Source organism: Lupinus angustifolius, chromosome LG02 (assembly GCF_001865875.1).
Source record: "Lupinus angustifolius cultivar Tanjil chromosome LG02, LupAngTanjil_v1.0, whole genome shotgun sequence".
NCBI classification, from domain to species: domain Eukaryota; kingdom Viridiplantae; phylum Streptophyta; class Magnoliopsida; order Fabales; family Fabaceae; genus Lupinus; species Lupinus angustifolius.
The window spans coordinates 6,706,472-6,724,608 of record NC_032010.1 but is presented as its reverse complement, the minus strand read 5'-3'; the positions used below and the strand labels follow the sequence as shown (position 1 = coordinate 6,724,608).

Genomic DNA, 18,137 nt, shown 5'->3' with positions numbered 1-18,137 from the left:
TTTGGGTTTCAGTAGACGTGATGATGGTGATAATATGATTTAATTTGTGTTTTAGGCTCCATATGGTGATAAGGTGAAGATAATATCGAGAAAATGACTTTTAACCCTATGAATTAAAAATGAGATATTTTTATCAAAATTTATGAGTTTTATGGAGTCACAGATATTTGGTTATGATGCGCATAATAAGCAAATAAGTCCTCAACAAGGTCTTTTTAGGCTTGTATCATGGTTTGGCTAAGTGTTTTCAATAAAAGGATATAAGGCTAAAAAATACGTGTTTCCCATACCCACCTTTCACTTTTCTTCTTTATCCTATTTTCAACAGTTTTCTAACATGACATTCAACAATTAAAGGAATTTTTCACGTTTTAATAAGAATGACCTAAGATGTAGGCATGAATTTGCTATGAAATTCTCCTTTTGTGATCACTAATATGGCACTTTTGCCCTAACTTTTGTCTGAGATATTAATTGTGGATTCTCAATGGGTTTTTTCTCTAAACAATTTTTCACTTTTTTGCACTTTTTAAGTTAGGAACATTCCTTATATTCTTTTATCGCTCAGCCACATGAGTAATGTTATAGAATGCATTATCTCCTTTAATAATCGAATGTCCAGGAAAACGATTGAAAGGCTACCCTCCTCAAATGGGGTTACTAGGGATATCTCCTTAGTGTTTGGGAGTTACAAAAAATGTCTTGTGTCATCGAACAGATCTGCCTGAAAATGCCCATAATTTTATGTCTTATATTTACATCCTCCTTCATTTTATTTTTGAATCAAACGACTCACATTAATGCATGAATTAATTTTATTTGGATTATTTTGTTGTGTGTTTTTTGGATAAATATAGTGAGTGTGGTTAATATGGTTGGTAGAGTAAGACATGAGTAATATGCATGAAGTGAATATTTTTCTTTATTTTTCTATCATGTCATATGGATTGAAATAAAACCTAATGCATGAAATACGATTAATGTTGACTTTGATCCTATACTACTAAACAATGCATGACATGTATGATGATGCATTTGATTTATGTTGGGATGTATGAATTATGCGAGACTAATATTTTTGAAGCATATGATGCATGAGATGTTGCCATGGAATGCACGCGATTTTCTTTTTTAGTGCATGAGACTCTTAGAGAAAGAAATTTTTGATGTATATGATTTTAGATGCATGAAGACTATGATATATGAGAGAATGTATGAAATATTTGTTTTTTTAGGATATGAGGATTTATGTCGATGAGATAATAGATTCGAATGCATGATACAATAATGATTAAAATATAATGTTTGAATGATTTATTTTTATTTTTGATTAATGTATGAATAAACGATGTGTTTATTTTTTATAGTGCATGAATGAATGCATAATTGAATGAATGAAAAAATTTCTCTTTTTGAATGCATGAATGAATACATAAGTCAATCAATGAGAATTTTTATTTTTGAATGTAATGAATGAATGCATAAGTCAATCAATGAAGATTTTTATTTTTGAATATAATGAATGAATGCATAAGCCAATTAATGGAGATTCTTATTTTTGAATGCATAAGTGAATTAATAAAGATTTTTATTTTTGAATGCAATGAATGAATGCATAAGCCAATGAATGAAATTTTTTATTTTGAACGTAATGAATAAATGCATAAGTCAATCAATGAAATTTTTTATTCTTGAACATAATGAATAAATGCATAAGTCAATTAATGAAGATTTTTATTTTTAAATGCAAGGAATGAATGCATAAGACAATCAATTAAGATTTTTATTCTTGAATGCACAAATGAATGAATGAATGTTCGAATAATATATATATATATATATATGCTTTCAGTGTTCTTGATAGGATATATTTAATCGGTTTTATGGATTGTCTGAGATCATAACTCTAGGATGGGATATAAGGCATTTTATATGATACATCTTATAGGGTTTATACTTATAAGGTGTCTAGATTGCATCCAATTATAAAGAAAGGAAGTCCAAATACCTTAGGGATCACAAGTGGGATATGTAGTCCATACTGGTAAGGCCCATGATATTTGGTAACAATCTGGATGGTTCATCGTGCTAATACAAGTGAGACCCAAAGTCCATACCGGCAAAGCAGATTCCCCTTCTAATCTAATGTCTGGGTATAGGACATGTGTGTGCAATATGCTAGTGTAATGTAGTTTCTTGGGCAGCCTATAACCTCAAAACATAAAACATGTCACAAGTTAGAATAAAGAAACAATTATTTACAATAAACAATTATTACTTGAGGTTTTTTGTAAGAAGTTGAAATAAATAACCAAATAATTAAAAAGTATAATTAGCTATACAATTAGTGATTATGGCCTTGACTCTCTTAAAAGAGTCCCCAAAAGAGTTGTCAAGTGTCGCGCCTCGATTTTCGGCTACACGACTTTATTTGAGTCGCCACTTCATTTTATGGTAAAAAATGTAGAAAAATCTTTTAGCCCAATAACATTGGACCTTGGACTTTGATATTCAGGTTCAGGAGTTGGTTACGAATTGTGGAAGGTATTAGCACCCTATTCACCCATGTTAAATGATACCCTTCACTAAATTATATGGCTTCTTTCATACTTTAAAATTATTTGGTTATATAATTTATTATTAAAAAAGAAAAATTTTATTATTTTTATTATTGGGCCTAACAAGGTGACCTTGCTCCGACGTATCCATATTTTGTGTAGGGAATCAAGACTACACAGTTCTTTAGGTAGAAAAAATGTTTGTTGCTTGGGTTAATTTTACTATTTAAAAACAAGGTGACGTCTTTAATTAATTTTTTCTTTCCTAACAAATCACAATCACCCAAAAAATCTCAACATCCAAAATTCACCCACAACAACCCAAAAAATCATCCATTACGAAAAATCCTCAACCAAAATATAACTAGAATTATCGAAAAAGTATAATCTTCCACATCACACAACAATCCTCTCAATCAAAAAGTTCATCATCAATCATTTTCTTCCTTCTCTAGACATTATTGTTCACACACAATCATCCAACAAAAACCTAAGAAATCCACAATAATCTAAGATCTCCCATAAGAACACCACAAAAAATGAGAAAAAAATACAAAGAAACTCAGGATAAATTATAATTGCATTAGTATATACATTGTAAAGAAGCTTCAAATACATGCCAAAGCCATGTCTCTGAGTTTGTGCTTGCACACAAAGTCTCTACCTCCGCTATATGTTAGTTTGGCATTAATTAGTCTTTTTTGCACAACTTCCCTTGAGAGTTGTAGCATTCCGATTTTTTGAAATCAGTATGAGAGGTATGTCATTTTTATTACTTTCTTTTATAATAGTTTTATTTTTGTTATCAGTAATTGCGTTATTAATAATAATTATCACGATTATAACATATAACTATAATTATATCAAAAAGGTAAATGTATAAACAATATACTCTTTGCATACACAATGTAACATTATTTTAATAAATATTTAATTTTGATGCAAAATATGTAATTAATTAGTTTCTCACTATATATCAATTTAACACTTATTCAAAAAAAAAGTGAATCAAAGATCTATGAGTTAATAATAAAATGAAATAATACTTACCTCAACAATTTTAAAGTATGATACGTGTCGCGACCCGATTTTCGGTTGGAAGACCGGCCATACGACTTAGGGAGGAGGCAAACTCGATTTTTACCTCTTCCGATTGATTTGGAGTCGCCACTACGTTATTTGCGGTTAAAACATAGAAAACTTTCTAGTAAGCCCAATTAGGATAATATGGTCTTTAAACAGAGATTCTGAGCTCGGGAGTCGATTACGGATCAGGGAAGGTATTAGCACCCCGTCCGCCTGTATTAAAAGGGTACCCTTGCTAATAACATGGACTTTTATACCCTTAAAAATTATTCATTTTAAATTATTTATTTTTATTATTGAGCCTGACAATATTGACTTTGGTCCTACGTACCCCTATTAAGGGGATCAAGGCTTACGTAGTTCTAGTTCAAAAATTGTTTTTACTTTGGTTGATTGTTAATGATTTGGAAAATATCGATTAATTTATTGAATTGGTTAATATATAAATGATTTGATTCAGTAAGACTAATAGATTAAAAACGATCTTGATCGTAGACATTCTCCTCATTTCTATGGGAGTTAGAGACGACTCGAACCATGACCTCACTATAAAAGTCTCATAAAACTTGTTTGGTAAATAGCTTTAATTATTTATATAGAATTAATAGTTTAGAGACGGTGTTGGTTGTAGACCTTCTTCTCATTTTCAGAGAAGTTAGAGACAACTCGAACCATAACCTTACTATAAGAATTCCTTAATTAATTTGATAATATAGTTTTCAATTATTTATGCATATAGAATTTAATGATAAAATAGTTTATTAATTATAAATATATCAGGAATTAATAGTTTAGAGACAGCATTGGTTGTAGACCTTCTTCTCATTTTCAGAGAAGTTAGAGACAACTCGAACCATAACCTTACTATAAGAATTCCTTAATTAATTTGATAATATAGTTTTGTACACATATAATTTAGATGATAAAATAGTTTATTAATTATACATATAGAATTAATAGTTTAGAGACGGTGTTGGTTGTAGACCTTCTTTTCATTCTCAGAGAAGTTGGAGACAACTCGAACCATAACCTTGCTATAAAAATTCCATAAAATTTACTTGGTAAAATAGTTTTCCAATTATTATCACCTTAAACAAATTTCTCTTGACTAGATTTTTATTGCTAAATGATAGTTTTAAATCTTTTATAAAAATGAGTATTGATGAGATTTAGATTAATATACATATATACTAATAAATAATTATAAGATATAACATATATTAAATATTTCCGTTTAACTAAACCTTCCTACACTTATCAGTGTTGGCACGAATAAACCAAAGAATAAAACAAGGCAACAAATTGGAAAAGAAAGTAATTAAGGGTAATTTCCCTGATGGTTTCACGCAGAAACGTGAATTGGAAAGGAAAATGGGATTGAAATCCCTAATCCCCAACTTCTCCTTCTTCAATGGCAGCAGCGGTAAAGGGCACTGTTCGTGGCTAGGACCAGGCGGGTGTGATTCACGATAATGGAAAAAGAGGGCGCGACGGGGAAGCGATAGTGAATGACCTTCATCCTCCAACGGCGATGAACAACAATCACGGCCAAGGGTGGTTCACGGTTGTAGCGCGGTGGTGTATATTTGCGAGTTCTTCTTCTCTTAATCATCACGGGTTTCATTTTTCGGTTCGTGAAGTTCTTAACCCAAAGTACCTCTAATTCGAGATGGGTACAAAGGATGGTGAGTTATGTTTTGTTTGGTGTAACGATGATAGAGCCACTAATGGCTGACTCCGAATCGGGTAACTACTGCTTCATTAATTTTTGTCAATTCATTGCCTTAAGTTGATTATCGGTTTTCTTGTTCTTCCATGAACTCATACAATTTCGATTGATCTTTACAGAATGTTAATCCCGAGTCATTGACCCGAAGTCAGCTAGAGAATATCGGAGATATACGCTGTATCGACTGAACTGAGGCGTCTTCCATTGGTGATTATTCTCAACCGACCAGAGGAGAGGTAAACATTCTCCTTATTTCTCATGAAGCCTTACCGATTGTATGAGTTTCGTTAGTGTTCCAGATTAGTAATGATAAAGGAATAATCTTTTTATTATTGAATTCTTGCCTAATCCTTAGCTGATGGAAACATATAGATTAAAATCAATTTTATCCATACCCCTTTTTTATATTCCAGTTTATTATACGTGTATGTGTTTATGTGACCGATTAGAACAGCTTATGAGTTATTCCTATACGTTTAATGCATAAACTACATAAAGCAAGATATGCACATGAAACACGTTTTTACGGTTTGAATGCTTACCTGAGTATACGCCCTGTGAAATGTAACTCTATCTCTCTTTTGTGACTTTTTACTGGGTCTCCTTCTGGTTTTTATGGTGCTGCGTCCGTGTCTACCTGTGTCTGGACTTATGTGATGCGCGTGTTGTATGATTTCTGCCTGCCTTAATGTGTAGCGTATTCTCTGATGTGTTATGTGTATGGATAGGAATTGCTCTCTTTTTATATGATATGAATATGTGCCCTGATTATTTCTGCCTTTTTCTAACTGCTCTCTCTCTCTCTGATTTCTGTCGCAAAGTATGCTCTCTGATTCTCTGTGTGTACTAAGTGTCTGTGTGTTGTGATGTTATCCCCCCTTTTGTGTTGCATATGCTTGCTTCTTATACTGGTTGGGGGTTTGTAGAAACCCTTTCACTTGCCAAAATTATTGAGTAACGCTCCTAGCTGATTACTTTTGGATTTATGCCTCTATTAAAGCTGCACTGATTGTTTTGATAATGATGTGTAACTGAAACAGTATCAATTCTGGTTTGTGTCTTTTGAATTTTCTTTGTAACTCACGGCTGGTTATCTGCATGCTGATTTTTTAATCATTTTATTATTTATTCCCCTCAATGCCACTTTATTTCTTTTTGCATCCGTTTTGATTTTGATTCACTGTTTTAAAGATATTACACTTATGCTAAAAATCCTGATTCTACACTTCTTCATTGTGCAGTATGATTTGCTGATGATATTGCCAAAGCCTATGATCGAGGGGGCCTGCTATGCCTCTATTAATTCCATTGTATGGTGCAAGTTGAGGATGATCAAGACTTTTTCTCTATTAAATTGTTGTAACATCTTTAAAGGGTTTTTGATGTATTCTTGTTGGTTTTGTTTTGGGTGGTTTTATTCCACTAATTACATTCGGCATGTGTAATGACTTTGGAGTGCTTGCATCGAATATTAGTATATTAAGTAGAATTTTTCATAAATGATATGGATTTGACCATGAGGTCTAATGATTGAATTGTATCAGGATAGGTATGATCTGAACAAGATAAGATTATAATTCAAGAATTAAATACAATAGGGTTACGCTTATTGTCCATAAAAGAATCTCAACAGAAATACTTATAATTCCACATTTGGTATATGCTTTAAGATGTTTGTATGACTTTTATTATGTAACAAGTCCCACAAATTGAATTGGTAAGGAATTAAAACGTTTCTAGTCACTAGCTACAAAATCCAATTAGTTCTGAAATATTTCTCGAATATGCTTGTTCCGAACTTGTTGTTTTGAAACTTTCGTACACTTTAAATTTGTAATCAAGTCGGACAAAAGTGAGCGTTCACAACTGCCCTTCTTTACTGATTGCTTACTGGATAGCAAATAAACTGAAGTTGGATTGCTATTTCTGTAACTAATAAGTAAAGAAATGAACGCCAATTTTGGCTAAAATAGGTGAAAGCAATGATCGCTACACTAACTTAGTTGAGATCAAATTGAGGAATCGAGGTAATGCTTAAATGCGAGAATGTAGTTTGGGTTCTGCTGGAACTCGAGATAATAAAATGGTGCAAACAAGAACGCAGGCCAGGTACTGCCATAACTCGATATAATAGAAAAGATAAAGCGAGAATGCAGATCGGGTACTGCCAGAACTCGATATAATAGAAAAGATAGAGCGAGAAAGCAGGTCAGGTACTCTCGGAACTCAGAAATTCACATCAGGCTAGGAGTCCTGGAAAGATTGATTGAATGCACATCAGGCTCAGGGTCCTGGAAAGATTGATTGAAAGCACATCAAGCTCGGGGTCCTGGAAAGCATAATTTTAAAACAAGAACGCAGGTCGGTACTGTCGGAAACTCGGAAATTCACATCAGGCTCGGGGTCCTAGAAAGATTGATTGAAAGCACATCAGGCTCGTGGTCTTGGAAAGCGTAATTTTAAAACCAGAACACAGGTCAGTACTGCCGGAACTTGGAAATTCACATCAGGCTCGGGGTCCTAGAAAGATTGATTGAAAGCACATTAGGCTCGGGGTCCTGGAAAACATAATTTTAAAACGAGAACGCAGGTAGGTACTACCGGAACTCAGAAATTCACATCAGGCTCGGGGTCCTGGAAAGATTGATTGAAAGCACATCAGGCTCGGGGTCCTGGAAAGCATAATTTTAAAACGAGAACGCAGGTCCGGTACTGCCGGAACTCGGAAATTCACGTCAGGCTCGGGGTCCTGGAAAGATTGCTTGAAAGCACATCAGGCTCGGGGTCCTGGAAAGATTGATTGAAAGCACATCAGGCTCGGGGTCCTGGAAAGTTATTGAAAGAACATCAGGCTCTGGGTCCTGGAAAGCATAAGTTTAAAATGTGCTGAGTATTGATATGAATGTTTGAAAATATGTTGCGTGTTATGCTGAGAATGATATGAGTGATGTCATGTTTGAGTAATGAATGCATGCGTAGTTGTCTTTGTTTATGATATCGTGATCAATCAAATTGTTTTTTATGTACTCGACTGAAATGCGACCCATGTTGGACATGGTTGAAAAGGACTATCTGCCAGCGCCTCGCCATCCAATATGCCCCAGTGTCATGTTGAGAATTTATTGGAAGAGTTGGATCGTCCAATAAAATGCCCCCATTATCTTCGTCATAGACTTCATGAGAATCTTTCTAAACAGAGGTTATGACTCTCACTTCAAAAACTGCCCCAATTTACATGGTTGAGGATGAGAAATAGCGAATTTTCACTTGAGGGTGTTTATTTCTTTTCCTTAATTTTTGCCCAGAATACCTGGTGTAGGTACCTGTCAGGAATTCCCTCTTTTTTTTTATACTAACTCGCCTTTTCAGGTTTTCGAATTAGCATTGCTCTCCTTTTCTTAGGTTGCCCTTGTGGGTTTTCAACCTAGCGCTCTTTTTCTTTTTCTTTTTTGGTTGTTTTTTCTTTTGGATATTTTTGAACACCCTCAAGTGACAATCACAAGTGCATGAAAGCATGAGTCACATTTGAAGTTTGAAGTCGAGGATGCAAGATCTTGCCTCTCCATGGTATAGATATTTTGGATTGATCCATGATGAGTAACTTCAGTCTTACCCAAGTTATAGGTTTCTGGGTACCTTCTTTCGAGAAATGAGATCAGCCTCCACAAACTGCCCCAGTTTGACACCTTTCGTTTGATTTCAACTTGTCAAGTGTTTTCTTCATGCACAACTCCTTAAAAATAAATACTAAAAACAGTGATCAAGCAAATTTGGATTTTTGTTTTTGGGTTTTGAGTGTTGATATGGTGGTGGTGATGATGAGAGATTGTCATTTAATGCATTAAAAATGAGATATTTTCATCAAAACTTTATGATATTTATTGGAGTCAACATTTCTTTGCCCTACTACATTTCTTAGGAAAATCATATCCTCGACAAGGTCTTTCGAGCTTGTATCGTGGCATGGCTAAGGGTTTCCAAGAAAAAGGATAAGGCTCGAATATGTGTTTCCCAAACGCCTTTCTACGTTCTCCTTTCTCCATTGTCCTATTTCAACAGTTTTCTTGACATCACATTCAAGTACTAAGATTTTGTTGGATTTTTATGGTGTAGTATGTGAATGCCTAATATTTAGGCGATAATCATCCCGAGGGGTATTTGAATTGTTCCTTTTTGCGATCATTGATAGTGCACTTTATTTGCCCTAACTTTTGCCTGAGGTTTTTATTGAGGATTCTGAGCGGGCCTTTTGTATATATATTTTTTATATGTTATTTCGCACTTTGACCGGTGAACTTTTTGTTTGAATTGCTTAGGGTTTTTAACTCTCGGGTTAGATTTGAAAATAGTAGAGTGTATTTATTTCTTAACAATTGAATGTCAAGGAAAACAGTTGAGATACTACCCTACCCAAGGTTATTGATATTTTGCGGGTTTTTTTTAGAAAAAATCTCATTTCATAAAGCCTAGGGCTCAAATGGGTGACTAGGGATATCTTCATAGTGTTTGGGATTTTCAAAGATGCCTTGTGTCATCAAAAAGATTTTCCTTAGAACATATACCATTCTGGGTCTTACATTTGCATCATCCTCCATTTCATTAAAGTTATTGAATCGAATATCTCACATTAATGCATGAATTAAATTTTTGGCTTGTTCCTTTTGTGTTTTTTGTTTTGTTTTTGGTTTTTTTTGTGAATGAGTTTTGTGGAATGAAGCATGGAATGCAAATTTTTATGATCAATGTATTAGTATGTAATTGTTAAAAAATGTGTATTAGAAAATACATTCTCATTCATGAAAAGAGACATGAAAATGACTCTAAAGCCTTGGGGAGGGCGATAGAGTTTACATCATTTGCTAGCGCCAAGACGACAACTTGGGGTGATTTGTGCATTTCTCAAACTAGGACGTTTCCTTGAAAAGCGGATCAATCTGGTGTTAATCAGATATTGCACTCTGTTTTTTAATTGATCACAATCCTCTGTGAAGTGACCAATTGCCCCAGTATGATATTCACAATTAGCATTTGGGTTGAATCCTTGTGGGTATGGAGGTTCCACCATCTTTGAGGGGATAGGAGTCAGCAATGATCTTTGAAGAAGTTGTGGCAATAACTTGGAATATGACAACGGGATTGGATCATACAAAATCTTCCTTTTTCGCTTTCGTGGCCGCCCTTTGTTACCATTTGTAAAAGCATAACATGATGCTTGTGGAAAATAAGGCATTTGAGGTTGGCTGAGGGTCTCTGTGAATGCGATTTCCTCTTCCAGATCTTCACTTGCAAGATCGCTTTGGATTATCCTGTTGGCTGAGTTTTTCTTAATTTTGTCAATTCTCTCGCCTATAGTTATCAAATATCCTTTACCTACTAATCTTAACCAAATATTATTTCTAGACTAAGCCTCTTTGGACATTATAAATAAATGTTAATCGATTAAGTGATTATTTAATCGATTATCCCCAATAGAACATTTGGAAACTGAATGGTATTTTACCATCCTTTGCCATGAGCAAAAATAGAAAAATAATTTTTACACTTAAAGAAACTTGATGCAAGATTTATACACGTTTTTCAAAAGTAATTTTATGAATCTATGAAAAAGTTTATTTTCATATTGTTGAAAGATATTTTATGTGAGAGGGGTTTTTTTTCCCTCCCAACAAATCGTTGCTTAGCAAGGTGCCAATTTGTTGAAAGCGAAATTCCTCTCATTTTCGATGTGTTTCCTTTTTATTTGATTAAGTAAGTGAACTCGGTTTTATTCTTTGTTCGCCATCTCGACTTTGTTAAAATAAATTCCAACGCCGATATAATGGTTTCAAGAATATTCCATCAAGCAAACCACCAAGCAGGCAACTAGCCTAAAAACTACCTAAAATGAAAGGCAAAGAAGAGGAATCAACTAGGAAGAATTTAGAATGAATGTACAATGTGTTACAAATGAGAATTTCATGCCTTTTTATAGGCCAAAGTGCTGGGCTCTCAGCTGCCCTGTTTGGCAGCTCAGCTACTCACCATTGGCCCCTATGAAGAGCCACTTTGGCCCCTACTTGACCCCTATGGTAGGCTAGGTTACATGCATGGTGACACCTCCTCTTTCTTGTCATAGCCTTATGTCATCCATGAGGTCATGTTCTTGGCCTTTAAGCAAAGAAAAAGTAAGATAATCCATGAGTTGACCTAGAAATCATTTTTCTGGTGTGCCAGCCGCTTAGCACACTTGGTTCCCCACTAAGCTGCCTGTTTCAACAGCTTAACTGACCTAGCCTGATGCTTGGTGCTTGGCTGACCTGGCCTAGTGCTTGGCTTGGCTGGACAGCTTTGTGCTTGATTTCTTCATGGTGAAGCAACCTTTTTTCCTTTGGTTTGTTACTTGATTTTTGTTGGTTGCTTGGCACTTTTGGGATGTTTTCTTTAAGTTAAGGTAAGCATTTGATTTTTTCAAGTTGCTTGGCCTACCTTAACTTAGGTTTCTTCAAGACGAAGTAAGCTACCTTTCTTCAAGGCTAAGTTACCAAATTAAGCACATAGCATGCCATGCTTTAACTTGATTACTTTTAGCAATTCATTTTGAGCTTTTGTCTTGAATTTTGGCTTGAATTCTTGTCCATCTTTGAATTTATTCTTTAATATTCAATATCCTACAAAACTCAAAGAAAACTTGGACAAGAATTAATAAAGAACTAATTTATCTAATCATGCAAAATTCACCTAAAAAGTGTTAATTTAAGTTGGTTTTATACAATTTGCATAGGATAAGTGCCATAAAATGATGGTGAAAAATGTATACTTTTTGCACTTATCACATACCTTTAGATTTTTCAAAGATTTTCCTTTAGTGGAAGAAGTGTTTTATATAAACATTTGTTTTCTTCTAGTGAAGAAAATCTCCCAAGATCAGAAAGGGAGGTTTGGAGGTATGTTGTATGTGGATTAGCAATCAAACCAGGATAAATCGATTGTGTCATCTTCTCTCTTACCCTACTCTTTTACTTACATACAATTATCGTATTTTCCCTTTATTTGATAGCACTCATTTAGAGATCATTGCATAAGTGAATCTTCAATATTAATCACTTTCTGTAATTTGTTTAAAGAGCATATTAGATTAGTTTAATCATTGCTTTCTTATTGCATCAATAACCAAAAGATTTTCAAGAAAACCATGAGGTTAATCGATTAAGCCTTCATTTAATCGTTTAAGTTCAGTTCTGTGTTAATTGATTAAACAATCATTTAATCCATTAAATAAAGTGTGTGAAAACTTGGAACAAAAACACTTGACACCAACTGATGTAAACCCTTCTAGGGCAGCCTTTGATTCCAAGGGCAAGAGAAGTTATGATGGTCCTACAACTAGGGCCAAAGCCAAGGCAGGGATCCTTAAGGTCTCAAAGGATACAATTGACCTAGGAGAGGGTATGTGAGGAGGACATTTATGTCCTTAGGTCACTTTCTACTTAGGTTTATTTTATTTTCATTGATTCAAATAAATGAGATTGCATTCTCATATAGTCTTAGTTTTATTTTCATTCAAGTATTTTTAGTATTTAATTCATGTAATATGGGTTGGGAATTATTTGTAACATTGGTCCATATTCATGACCAAGTAGTTTACTTAGGTTCAAGGGTAAGCCTTTCACGTGGCTAGGGGCTAAGGCAATGAAATTAAAGCATGGTCATTTTCGTACATGGAAGAGGGCATGAGGAAGTCTATCTCTAAGGAAACAAGGAGATAAGGCATGGAGAAAACAAAGTATTTGAAGATAATTATAAAGATTATATCTTTTAAATCTGATCCAATTTAATGCTACAAACAAGGGATCAAGTGAAGATATGATTATGTTGTGGGAGGCTACAATCAAGGAAGTGAAGATAAGATTTGTTTATACCAACAAATATAATATTTTCAAATCAGCAACAACAAACAAATCTATACATGATCTTTTCAAATTTCCACATAATTTCGGCCAAATTCAAATGCAAGGGCCAACAACACCAACACCAAATTCAAATCAAGGAAATCATCTCATCTCAATCTTCCTCCAAACCGTGAAGACTATTCAACCCAAATCACATTATTTAAAGATCTTATCTACTTGATTTAATTAGGAATTACATTATTATTTCGTATCTTTTTTAGCCTAAGTTTTAATTAGGATTTCAATCATTCAAGTTAATTAGGATTTAGTCTATTTTCTATTCAGCCAAGGCAACTTTGCCTATTTATAGTTTGATCAAATCATTAATAAAGGAAGTTGAATTTTGAGTAAATTTGAATTGTTTTAGTTGAGAGCACTTCTCCTAAACCTAGGTTGGCCGTGGCCACCACTAACAAGTTCTTATCAAGCTTCCTTGCTTGTGGCGAACATCATAGCTTATCAAGCTTCCATGCTTGTGGCGCTTTCTCACCTTCCATTCTTTTCCATCTTCTTCAACAACACTTAACCAATCTGCCCAAAATACTTCCCAACACTTAAAAACCGAGATCACCATCATTGAACTCATACCCAACCGAAATCATCAACCCCATACACATACCTAAGCGAAACAGCCACAAACTCTACAACAAACCAACCCTAAACACCTTCTCTAAACCAAAACCATAAATCTCATAATCCATACACAAACCCTAGCCTACTTAAACCTCTAACCTAACGTAAGACCTACCCAAAATCCCAAATTTAATACCAAACCGAATTCACACATTCTCAAACATAAGTTCAAGCTAAAACGATCCTATAATCCTAAGGCAGCCCCCAAGAGGTTGTCATCACCAACTTAGAAAAATCAGAAAGTTTTTCACAAGTTACTTGCAAGAATGTTATGAAAGTGTTGTGAAAGTTCTTGTAAAAGTTCTGTGCGAATTTGAATGTCTTAGTGCCTTTAAATAGGCTTTCAATTAGTCAACATACACTTATGTGAAGGTAAAAGTTGATTGGAATGACATCCATTCATTTTGAGTAAAGTTGTCTCAGTTTGGATTTGAAAATATGGTGTAACAGCTCTCAGTAACCGATTACTCTGATGGGCAACTGATAAGTGCCAAAATACCTAATTTTCATACACTTTTCATGACACTTATCCTATGCAAATCATGCAAAACCAACTTCATTCAACACTTTTTAGGTAAAATGTCTTACTTTGATTATATACTTTGTCCACCTCTTTTCCATATCTTTGTGTGAAGTTTTTAGGAAAAAATTAAGAGAAGAAAAATTCTGAACAATGGTCAAGCGAGGAGGTGTCCACATCAACAACTTTTGATGCACACATGGCAGGCTAAGTGCTTAGCCATAAGCATGGACCAAACACATGAAGCTACTCAACGTGCACCACGCTAGAGCAGGACAAGCTGCTCAAGTAGGCAACTTAGCGGTGCCAACTAAGCAGCTAGGCGAGATGGACCCAACAAAGTGGTCAACTTAACTTAGCCACCAAGCAACAATTACATCATGCATGACCTCACTTGACAAGGCCGCCGAGCACTTTTCAGAATAGCCCACAATAGCCTGGTCAAGTAGCTCACAATTAGTTTTGGTGAGTTAACACCAAGTAGTTGACTAAGCTTCTTGGCCAGAGATGAAACCCATGTTGAAGGGTTTGGTGCGCCCAGCGTGGGAAAAACGAGGACCAGGTGATTACGTGGTTGCCTATAAATAAAGGCCCTCTTCCACCATTCAAAGAGACTTCCATTCTTCACTTCTTCTCTCTAAACACTTCTCTCCATAATTCTTACACTTTGAGGCCATTGTTCTAAGCTAGTCTTTAGGTAAAATCTTGTAATTTTCTCTTAGAATTCAAGAGGAGAAAAGAGTTGGAAAATGTGATGCAAAAGTTAATTTTGTAATCTCATTTGGGTCCAAAAGCATTTCATCCTTGGATAGATGGCTCATGCTCCTACACATTGATTTGGATTATGGTGTAATGTTTTTTCTTTTCTTCATTTGTATCATATTTTATTTCAATACATTCAAGTTATTACTTTTGGTTATGTTTTGGTTCTTTAAGAAGTTCTTAATGCAGTTTTAGCTTGATCACCTAAAACTTGATTTAAAGATCCAAAAATGTTTCTTCTTAAAGTGTTGACAAGTGAACTAGACAATGCTAATTATGTAGATAAATTTGTAGAATTTTAACTAATAAATTTGTGCAATAATAACTAATTTCATTTATATTTTATTTTGTTTGAACATCATAAATAATATAACATATGATTCAAAATTCATGAAGAAATAGAATAGTTTGAATTTTTGGTATAAGTTACAGAAATAGAATATAAAGTTGCGAATCATTTACAAAACGGAAAGAATCAATTACAAACATAAATCAAAACATATCAGAAAGTACAATTATTATAAATTATAATGTAATATAACGTAAATCATTCGTTATAAACATGCATTAATTATGATTAGTTTCTAATTTAAAATTATGTATTAAAGTTGTTATGAAATTTTGAAAAATATTTTAAATACATTTAATGAAATATGTTGTAATTACACATTTAAATAGATCTTAAAAAATTATCAATTAATATCATTTAATCATTTTTAAAACATAAATAGTAGAAAACCAATATTATTACTAATAGAAAGAATAAACTTTGATATTATAAAAATGATAGACAATGAATTTATTTATAAAAATAATAATTTTTAATACTAATTAGAAAAAATGTAGATAGTTCCCTTACGTTCCTAGAATTAAGAAATTTTGGTCATTAGTAACGAAATAAGGAATTTAGAGCAATAATAACATTGTTTGAGAGTCGTAAGATGATATGATAGTTAAGGTGAAAGAGTTTAAGAAATGAGGTGGATGAAGTTGTAGGTTCGAGTCTCACCCATAGCAAACTTAAAACAATAAAAAATGAGTTACAATGTGATTTTATTGTTAGTGGTGGAGTGAATGAGATTTAAGGTTCGATTATCACCCACAATAAATACTAACATACTAATTATTATTAATTGAAAGAATGTGTTATCATATTACAATTAATAAGGAAATCTTTTGTTATTATGTCTGGCATAAAATGATAGACATTTAATTTATTTCTTAAAAATAAATTTTTTTAATACTAATTATCTAAATAAATTTTAAAATATTTTTATTTAATTATTTTTAAAAACTATAATATCAAAAAATCCAATCTTGTTATTAATAGAGTGAACTATGATATTAGAATTAATAAATAGATCTCTTGATATTTAATTTATTTTATAAAAATAAGTATTTTTAATATTAATTAGAAGAAACTTTGATAATTCCTAAATGTTTATTTTCCTATAATTAAGGAATTGGGGGCACTAATTATGGAGTGGGGATCCACTTAGTCTAAGAGTAAGTTTTTTACACTTAATCTTCATCCTAGCCATCAATTATATGGATAATTAATGATTTAGATCTACTCACTAATTCAAATTATTGGATTTTCCTATAATTGATGGCTAAGATGGGGAGTAAGTTTAAAAAATTTACTCTTGCAGTAAGTGGATCTCTCCTCTTAATTTTGATGATTTAGTTTCTATTTTAAAATTATGTATTAAAGTTGTTAGCAAAATTTGAAAACATATTTTAATTATAGTAAATGGAATATGTAGCAATTACACATTTAAATAGATCTTAAAATATTCTCAATTAATATCATTTATTCACTTTATGTGTCATCTATCATTCCCTACAGATCATTAAAATATTATTGTATAAAATTGTATGGATGAAGACATATAATCAAGACAATGATACAATTTTAAAATATTATAATAAACTATTGTAATTGTACATAATCGCTAACACAAAAAAATATAATAACATTAGTATGTATTAATTAAATTATATTATTTATTTTTTCTTTACAATTCTCATAACTACGTCATTCCCTACCTAATGACATATATGTTTGTTAATTTTGATAATCCATTAGATGTCATAGTTCAAAGTACTTACCCAAATATACAAGATCGCTAAAAAATGAAGATTTTTTTATAACCAAGTTAATACTTGAATCAAATATTGAAATTATTGAACAAATAAATGATTTTTTTTAGTTTAATTCCAAATAAAAAACAATTATAATTCAATTATAAAGTTGAAGCAAATATTTCTAAACTTCATAATATTAGGTGATAAAAATAAATACAATAGTTTTAATTCTATTGATATGTGTAATATTAATGACGGCCAAAATTCAACTTATTAACTCATCAATTTTTAAATGCATTTACAATTTTTGGTCTTCTTTATCATATAATCAAGTTTTTCCACAATATGATATTATGTATCTTTAATATTTGTGAGATTGAACAATGAAGGACATTGAATTTTGTAAGATATATCAATTTCAAAATAACAAAATTTGAAGTTGTTCCTTATCTTAAAGAAACAATATAGATATCATATTTATGTTCTTAATCATGTGGTAAAAAAATACCGCCCTGTGCATTCGCACGGATAACTTGCTAGTTACACTCTAAAAATAAGTAAATAGTGAGAGTTGATGTAGTACAACTAATACAATATTGTAAATTATAATACATAATTAATATCATTTTTTTTATGGGAATTATAAATGAGAAAACGGAATAAAATACATCCAACTATTTTCACGTAACAACACAATAGCCAAATAAGGGTAAAACCAATATAGAAAAGAGCATTTAAGTTACCCAAAAACTGATTCCAAATGATGACTTTTAACTATATAGTCATTACACTAGTAGTATAGAGAAAGAAAAGTACACAACCAAAACAGCACA

At 32.7% G+C, this 18,137-nt stretch overlaps 1 long non-coding RNA gene across 1 annotated transcript; it reads left to right on the top strand.

The window, feature by feature from the left end:
- Positions 4,934-6,831, top strand: LOC109328878. The gene is made up of 3 exons (XR_002105485.1): positions 4,934-5,390; positions 5,493-5,609; positions 6,615-6,831. It is a non-coding gene; the product is annotated as an uncharacterized LOC109328878 (long non-coding RNA).